Raw genomic sequence first — 9,957 nt, forward strand, 5'->3', positions numbered from 1 at the left:
CTGATACAACCCAAGACAACTGTCCTTGGGCTTCAGCTTTTCCTGAACCTATTCAGCTGATTCGATGACCCAAGGGACCCACAGTCTGTCCAATATGGTACTTATTTCTTGTCTCCTCATACAAGCTGAGAAGCTCTAAAAGCCACTCAGTGTGCCTCTTAGGGCAAAATACTTCCCCAACTATACGATATACTACAGAACGCTAATTTGGGTCGGATAATATATATTTTCTTGGACCAAGCTTTGTTACCTTGAGCTCATCTGCATAAGTCTGAAGAGCCAAGATTCAAAGTGCTGGTGAGTGAACTCTGGGTTTGAAAAGCGTAGTAACACTCTATGCCCGGTGTTTGTTTTCAAGTGGTAGCATTTCAGACTCAGGTGGTCTAACTAAATCAAACAGGTGGTTCCACTGTGACCTAAAAAGAACACCAAAGAACACCAATGGTGAAAGTCTGCCAAGTAACTTTACTCAAACTGTTGTCCTTCATGCATGATAACAGGTGGGAAATACCCCACAAAAGGTAGTGAGTAACAGGGACCAAATCTTCTGATGCCAAGGACAAATGGAACACTATTCTTAGCTTGCAGGGTCAGAGGAATCAGCATTTCCCGTTGTGTTTGAAACCAAGTTTTCCATTTTTTTTTTTTTTCCTGAAAGAAAAGCGATGGGGCTCACCTCCCCTTCCAATTTTTCCCAACTCCCTTCTCCTTTCTATGGACTCTGAAAAGCAATCTGAGGGGTTTGAAGCGGTGGGGGGTGGGAGGTTGGGGTACCAGATGGTGGGTATTGGAGAGGGCACGGATTGCATGGAGCACTGGGTATGGTGCAAAAATAATGAATACTGTTATGCTGAAAATAAAGAAAAAAAATTAATCACTCAAAAAAATAAAAGTAGATAAAACTAAGAAAAAAAAAGTGATGGGGCTCAGAATGAAATGTAGGGGAAATGGGAAAGGATACTTACACTTTCTAGGTCTCCTTGGGTATAATTAGTTTGTCTAATTCTAATTAAGAGCTGTCTGTACAATACTTAGAACAGGAAAGGCTTAACCAGTACCTTCCAGGCCCATTCCCCACTGGCCCAAACTAAGTGTGCATTTCTAGAAGCCACTTCTATGTGCTTACGTAGCTGCCTTGCAGAATTCACAGCCATTGAGGTTAAGTTTGCCCATCAGAACCACTCACTGGTTTTTGGATCTTGAGACAGGGTTTTCTCCCTGTAGCTGGTTTCTCATAGTCGCTGCAAAAAGCCTGGAATTTAAATGAAAGGCTTTTTTTAAAATTTCATGAATAATGCCATTGACATCATTAGTTCGCTCATGGAACGAAAAGATAGGCTAAATTTATGCTTAGACATTCTTTGAAAAAGCACTATTTTATTATTCCAATGAAGATATATGTTGAAAATAAAAAGTAATAAAAGTTACATGCTGTCCAAGCACCCAGAGATGTACTTTGCAAGCATTTGTTGTTGTTGTTGTTTTTTAAGATTTTATTCATTTATATGACAGGCAGAGATCACAAGCAGGCAGAGAGGCAGTCAGAGAGAGAGGTGGAACAAGGTTCCCTGCTGAGCAGAGAGCCCGACTTGGGGCTTGATTCCAGGACCCTGGGACTATGATCTGAGCTGAAGGCAGAGGCTTCAAGCACCACCCAGGTGCCCCAAGAATTTGTTGTTCTTGCCATTTCTTCTGTATGCATTGCATTTCCAGTTTTATATTAAAAATAGAATCACAGAAGTGCCTGGGTGGCTCAGTGGGTTAAGCCTCTGCCTTCAGCTAAGGTCATGATCCCAGGGTCCTGGGATCCAGCCCTGCATCGGGCTCTCTGCTCAGCAGGGAGACTGCTTCCCCCTCTCTCTCTCTGCCTGCCTCTCTGCCTACTTGTGATCTGTCTGTCAAATAAGTAAATAAAATATAAAAAAAAATAGAATCACACTGTAAATATGCCCCATTCATTCTTTATCACTTTACCTTTTCTGTACCATTATGCACATCCCAGAAAGCACAATTTTTGTGGTGTAATACTCCATTCTAAAGATGTGAAATGATTTATTTTACTAATTCCCCATTGTTATATATATATATTTTAAATAATCAAATTCTCCTTTTATTTTCCTTCTTATTTATCATGATTTTTTAAATTTATTTTTTATTTTCAGCATAACAGTATTCATTATTTTTGCACCACACCCAGTGCTCCATGCAATCCGTGCCCTCTATAATACCCACCACCTGGTACCCCGACCTCCCACCCCCCGCCACTTCAAACCCCTCAGATTGTTTTTTAAAAGATTTCTCTTTTTGCTATTTAGCTTCCCTTTTAATTACCTTTTGCATGATTCCATAAGGAAAGCAATTTAATTTCTTTACTGTGTACTCAATAAACATTGATTGAGTGCCAACCTTGTGCCAGTAAGTTTCACAAGGTCGTCTAAATTTCTAGTGAAAATTTTACAATCAAATTTTTCCTCAAGAAAGTAACTGTTGCTTAAAAAGAGTTGAGATTAGGAGATAAGACAAGTACATGTGATTTTAGATTACATCCCATACTAGAACGATGGTATTTTGGGGACAACTGGTGAAATTTGGATAAGATGATAGATTAGTTAACAGTTACGTGTCAATGTTAAGATCCTGATTTTGATGACTGTGCTAAAGTTATGTAAAATATTAAGAAGGTATTTCTTCAAACTATTTTTACTGTTTTTTCTTTAAATCAAATTATTTCAAAATGAAAAGGTCATAAAAACTTTAAAAAATAAGTACAAAGAAGTCCATTTAGACCATTCCATCAGCATATTTTAAACAAGTTTTTAGGTTAGATATGTAGATGAAAAAGGTGCATCTCAAAATTTGGTAATAGGCTAATTTTTGGAAAGTAGAAATTTCACATGGGATAGTCTTACATTTTGCATTACATTCACATTACATCACATTTCATATTGGATAGTCTTACATATTCTCTATTATTTGCTGAATCTTTCATTCATTTTTAAGCTAGGATTCACAAAGGAGAGAAAACATTTTTCTGACCTTAAAGAGCTCATGCTCTAGTAGAGAAGGCTATTTGTGAAGGGTAATAAAATAAGATAAATGTGGAACTGAGTACATTAATAAAATTCAACAGAAATACAGGTGAGAAAGCAATGAATCATTGGTGGGAACAATAGATAGAAATGACTTTGCTGGTGGAAGATTTCTATATATGCAGGGCACGTGAGAGGGGGTGTAAGAGTCCTTTGGACTGAGAGAATGGGCACAATTTAATGATGGCACAGACAGTAGCTGGCGGTTGTCTTTCGGATAAAGAGTAGCATCGGCAAAGGCATCTGAGAGGTCTTGGCCAGGGAGAGACTGTGGGCCATCTGGTATGGGCAATGCCCTGGTTGCAGGGGGGTAAAGAATGAATGAGGGGAAACAGGGACACTGCCCACAGATTGGAAATGGACTGAAATGCAAAGCTAAAGAATTTAGATATTACCTTCTGAGCAGGTGAAAAGTATGATTTTAAAATAGAGGATCAAGTGACAGAAGTTAAACATTAGAATATTCTTTGGTATCAGTGTGCAGGATATTTCTTGAGTGGATTAAAGTTTCAAAAGCACTGAAGTTGTTTTTCCTTATATCCCTTTATAATCATTTTATGAAAAATATTTAATATTCAATTAGAAAGGCAAAATTATAAATGTAACTTAGTTATTAAAATGTAATTATAAAACATCATTTAATAATAATTTGTATTTAGCATTTATTATGTGCTAAACACTCTCATGGGCTGTATACAAACTAACTCATAATACTGAAGTAAGTGCTATTATTAGCTGAATTTGATTGATAAAGAAACTGGGGCACAGAACACTGACATAAGTTACTTCAAATCAAACATTCAGGGAGTTATAGGGCTGGAATAGGAGCCTACATATTCCCTTTCACAAAGGTCATATTTCAGTAAATAAGATAAACTGCTCCACTGAATTTTTTTGTATTTGAAGGTATATATTTATTTTTTAATGTAGGTCTTATTATTATTGTTAATATTATTTTTATTGTAGACCTTCTCAAGAATGTTGATCCTGTAATTATTATTTGCTAACACAAACTGCCAGCGGATTCCCCATGTATGAGTCTGGCATAGACTCACTGTGTATACTCAAGCAGGTTAACTGAAATACTGAAATTTAGAGCTGTGGTTCTCCAATTTTAATGTGCCAAAATGGCAGGGGACTTCTTAAAAGGAAAATTCCTTGGCCTCAAAAACCCTAGATGTCCTAATTCAATTGATAGTGTAATATGAATGTGTAAGAAGAAGGAATGTGTGTTTTTATGAAGCATTTGTAGGGATGTTATGAATAAGGTACACAGATCCAAAGTTACCGGATGTCCTGAGTTGCCTGGGATGCTCTCCGTTTTTTTATTATTTTCTTGCTAAAACTACTGCACACAGTACTTCCACTTCCAAAATTATCCTGATTTGGAAAATAAATGATATTCACCCACGGTTTAATAAATACTGCCTATAAATGCCTTCTATGGAAATGCGACATCTGACTAATTTAAGGAGGATGGGAGGTGAGTTTCAAGTCCTTTGGTGGATCTGCACCAGTGATGATACTTTGTCTATGTCAGTGTGTCAGGCCACCATTCCGTCTTCTCACCAAGCTAACCAAATGAACTCTGAAGATCTTAACAGAACAGCCATGTACCCTTCAGCTCTAGATCTGCTATTGTTGTAAGGCAACTTCTTATGATTGAAGAGGACCCATGGGAGAGTACATACCTGAGAACCTCCTTGGCTTACAGCCTCTGCAATAAGAGACCACACACTGATAAATCACAACAGCTCAGAAGAATCCCAGAATTTAACAGTTAAAATTATCCTTGGTGATTGTCCCTTACAACTGTCTTATTTTATGGAGGAAAAACTGAGGCCCAGAGAATGGAAGAAGATTTCTCAGGACACACAACCTGTTAGCCACACAATGGAACTAGATGCCAGATTACAAATGTCCAGTACAAAGCTCTTTTCCCTTCATTTGCTACTTATGATTTATGTGGCTTTTATCCAAACATGTGGCTAAGATTTATCTTAAAACTGAGCTATTCTGGGGTGCCTGGGTGGCTCAGTGGGTTAAAGCCTCTGCCTTTGGCTCAGGTCATGATCCAAGGCCCTGGGATCGAGCCCTGCGTCAGGCTCTCTGCTCAGTGGGAAGCCTGCTTCCCCTACTCTCTCTCTGACTATTGTGACCTCTCTTTCTCTGTGAAATAAATAAAAAATCTTAAAAAACAACAGCAACAACAAAACTGAGCTATTCCTGAAGGGAGGAAGGCACAGTCTAGATCTATTCTTTATCAAAGAAGCATATATTTAACCAGAAAAGAAGTTGAGAATTCCAAAATTCTAAAGTCATTTGATTAAGGGATAACCAAGATAACTGGCAAACAAGTGGTAACATAATAATAGAATATAAAAGAATTTCAAGAACACTTAAAAAAGTCACATGCGTCACCATCATTCCCATTAACACTTTCTACCATGTACTTGGGAGATTTCTATGTTTTAAGCACTATATTAAATCTTATATACATTAAGTCATTCCAATAATCCCAGAGAGAAGGAAGTTGAGTTCTGGGACAAACAACTTGTCTAAGGACATACACTTTGTAAATGGCCGAGCCAGCATTCAAACCCAGGTCTTCCAGAATTTAGAGCTAAGGTAGTGAAGCATAATCTTTTATTGAAAGAAGTCTTAGAGCAGGTGAAGTTCACACTCTATATTTTAGTGTGATGAGATAGAAGCCAGAGAAAAGGAGTAAGTTGCTCCTTATTTAAAAAAAAGATAGGAACATAATGAGGATTAGAAGTGAAATCTTAGCATCCCAGTTGTGGGCACTTTCTACTTCTCTCTCTAGGAGTCTCTCTTTCTAATAATCTCTTTACTTTGCTTGGGTGAGTAAGAATGACTCAGCTTTCTGTAAAACAAAAGCTTCTCTGAAAAATTCTCGCAGTTGAACTCCTTAAATAAGAATTTTTTAAAAAGATTTTATTTATTTATTTGACAGAGATCACAAGTAGGCAGAGAAGCAGGCAGAGAGGAGGAAGCAGGCTCCCCGCGGAGCAGAGAGCCCAATGCGGGGCTCAATCCCAGGACTCTGGGATCATGCATGACTTGAGCCGAAGGCAGAGGCTTTAACCCACTGAGCCACCCAGGCACCCCTAGGTAAGAATTTCTTAAAGGTGATTCTAAATGAAAATTTCTGATTTCACTATAAATTGTTTCCTTGAGGAATGAAGCCTCTGCTGTTGATTGTGGTCTGCTGAGGGGAACACAATTAATTGGCCTGGAACTCCTAGATTACCCACTTGGGGCCCACGTGACCCAGGACAGACCATCTCATCCTACGAGATGTTAACATTTTTTTTTCAATAGGATAAAATCATCTCTTGTGTAGCATTGTACTAATAATTAAAGTAGTCAATTTGTAAATAAAAGTTCCTTCTCAATTAAAAATGTGATGGGCAGCTACCATCATTAACCATCCTAATTATCATCTTTATCAATGTCATCATTAACAACATCACATCACATCAAGACTGCTGACACTAAATGGTCTGGTCCAGAATGTCTTTTATCATATATATAGTACGCACCTGTGAAGATGAACAGATAGGCCATGCTGACCAAAAGCAGAAAGCTGCCTGATGGCTCCATGGTCGGTGAGGTCTGCAAGGTCTGTAGGGAAAGTGTTAATAGAGTCCACCACCGTACATGTTCTATGGGCTGTATTTTTAAGTGGATTTGTATGTATGCATTGAAGTATATACATTTTCAACCAGCCAGATTCTTCACACTGATTGTGTAATCTATTTTCCCAGCGATTAAAGACACCAGAAACCAAAGAAGATTGTTTCATGCCTTTTGCAAACAATCAGGGACAATGGCCAAAAGTGATGTTTGGACAGAATGAAATGAATTCCATGTAACACACACAGTTGGCTCCCATCAACAGCACATGGTGATAATTGCAATCAAGTCATTTTGTCCTAATTTGCTTATTTTGATCTATCTGCCCCCAGCAGAACTTTGGGCCAGAAAGCTTCCATCTGGCAGTAACCTGTAGGATGGTCTGTATAAGATATGTACAACATTAATAATATTTTGTGTCATGGGTACTAGGACAGTGAAAATGCTGATGTGAGGGATTTTGAGGTGGAGGAATTCACTAGGCTGACTATGGACATAACCCTAATAGTCATTACATTAAAGATTCAGATATGCAAGGTGAATGTGAATTGGAGACTTTGTCTTTCAACCCCTTGCTTTTAGGCAGCATCTGTGTATTGGTTCCCATTCAATATTTTTATTCTAGCAAGTTTTTCACAGGTGGATTTTAGTCATTGTTCATAAATGCCATCCACACTTACCTTCTTTCTCCTTCTCAAATACACAATGTGCCCTTCTCCTTAGGGCTCTTGTACTCACTCTTTCCTCTGCTAGGAAAAATCTTGGTTGAAAGATTTGAATAGTTCGTTTTTCTAGAAATATCAGTTTACACATTATTTGATCATCAGTGAAGATTTCTCTGACAATTCCAAGTATACCCACCCCCATCAGATTAATTGTGCTTACCACTTTCTTTCTTTTTAATATCTACAATTATCTTCCTCATTTAAGTATTTACTTGTATATTTTCCCACCAAGGAAATACATATCTATACACAGTCATACACACAAATGTACACACCTATATGCTAGGATATGAGCTCATGGATCTTTTCCACTACTGTGTCTCCATGTCTCCATGCATAAAATAAGGTCTTGCCCATAGAAGCCTGTAGAATGATACTAATTTTACAAATGCTAACTGATAAAAATTCCTTCCTTCCTTCAAAAATAATAATTGAGCACCCATTATTCCAAGTATTACCAGATGCTGAAAATGTAGTGAAAACAAAGACAGATTCATAGAGCTTACCTTCAATTTTTTCTCAGAAGACACTTGTTGGGTGGAGCCTACCAATTCCAGGAAATTTATTAGATTCTGCAAATTGAAAGATGAGTAAGAAGGCCACCGGGGTGGCTCAGTTGTTTGGGCGACTGCCTTCAGCTCTGGTCATGATCCTGGAATCCTGGGATTGAGTCCCACACTGGCTCCCAGCTCCATGGGGAGTCTGCTTCTCCTTCTGACCCTCTCCCCTCTCATTTTCTCTCTCTCTCTCAAATAAATAAATAAAATCTTGAAAAAAAAAAGTAAAGATGAGTAACAGAGGTTCACAGGTAGGAGGAGAAGAAAGAAATTTGGTTAATGTTATATACAAATAAGTAGGGGACCCCTGAGGACAGCACATTTGGGGGGCAATGAGGGGGGGTGGGAGAAAGGCTGAGAAGGGTGGTCAGGATCAGCCATCACAGAGGATTTGACCTTCAGACGTAAGAAAGTTGGAGGCACATAAAGTGATAACCAGCATTCTAATAATAAAGATTAATGCAATACAAAATAAAAAATTAGTATAAAAAAGAACTAAGGTATATTTTGAGAAATAGTTAGACTCAAATGCAGAGACAGGCCTTAAGCTGAAAGGTTTATAGGTGATGCTGAGTTTTGTCATAACTCTTGTGCTTGAGGTTCGTTAAGATTCCTGGATCTATGGGTTTATAGTTTTCATCAAATTTAGAAATTTTGTTAACTATTATTTTTTAAAATATTTTTTCATTCCCTCATCATCCTTCTCCCACACTGCATGAAGTTGTCTTACAACTTACAGGTATTCTTTTCAATATAAAATTATTTCCTTTGCTTTATTTTTGCTCATTTCTAATGCTTATCTTCAAGTTTGCTAGTCTTTTCTTCTGTATTAGTTAATCTGCTATTAACACCGTAAGGTTTATTTTCCTCAGACTTTTTGATATTTTCATCTTTATAATACATTTTGGTTCTTCTTTTTTCTATCATTCTTTCTTTTATCTTCCATTTACCTTACTAAACATGCTCTTCTACTTTCTTGAAGAGATAACTGATTTGATAGCCTCATCTGTCAATTATATCATTTATGTTATTGCTGGATCTGTTTATATGATTAATATTTTTCCAGATTCAAGGTCATGTTTCCTTGCTTCTGCCTTCTATTTTCAGTTTTTTTGCATCCTGTTTTCCTTCCTTCTTTCTTTCTTCCTTCCTTCTCATTTGGTCCTTCTTTAGATATTATTTATCCTAGAGAATCATTAACTCCTTGTCCCTTGCAAGGAATGACATATACTATGTAAAATGGCTAGGGGTACAGGTCCTGAGCAAGAATAGAAGCAGGAAAAGATGCAAAAAGCAGATTTTTTAATGGAGAGCTTCACTTTCCTTGTCTCAAGACTTCATTAAAATCCAAAATTTCTTTGCTGAAAGCCGCTAACTGAGGGAAAATATTTGCCATATTTAAAATATACCAAAAAAAAATCTCTTAAAACTCAACAGTTCCCTTGAAATGAGCCAGGTAAAGTGTATTAGCAAGAGGCAAATCTCTTCCTGGATTCTAGGATTTGGGAAACGGAAAGTTGGTGTCCTTAGGGAGGCGGGCATGAAGTCTTATGTGGTGATGTGTTCTTGAGATCATGCCAATTTCACTTACATAAAAGAGTATGAAGTTTCTCAGTAAGTCTCAGAAATTAACCTATAATTAGTTATGACACCTGTAGGAGTGGTTCAGTGCCTCTTGAAATACTCAGTATGAAAATATTTAATGGTGTCTGCTTAAATCTATAAAACTGTTTTCAAAGCATTGCACATCTAACAAAATTATGACCACAAAATGGATTAGATTTTATTAAGTGAACAGTTTTCTGTGTAATGAGAACTCAAGGACTGTATTTATGATGTCAAACTATTTGTCTAAAAAAATAGAATAATTCAGTAACTGCCATTGTCTTTCTAACCTGAGAATTGTGTGGTTTCCTTTCCCACTCCTTC

This window comes from Neovison vison, chromosome 1, assembly GCF_020171115.1.
Source record: "Neovison vison isolate M4711 chromosome 1, ASM_NN_V1, whole genome shotgun sequence".
Lineage (NCBI taxonomy): Eukaryota > Metazoa > Chordata > Mammalia > Carnivora > Mustelidae > Neogale > Neogale vison.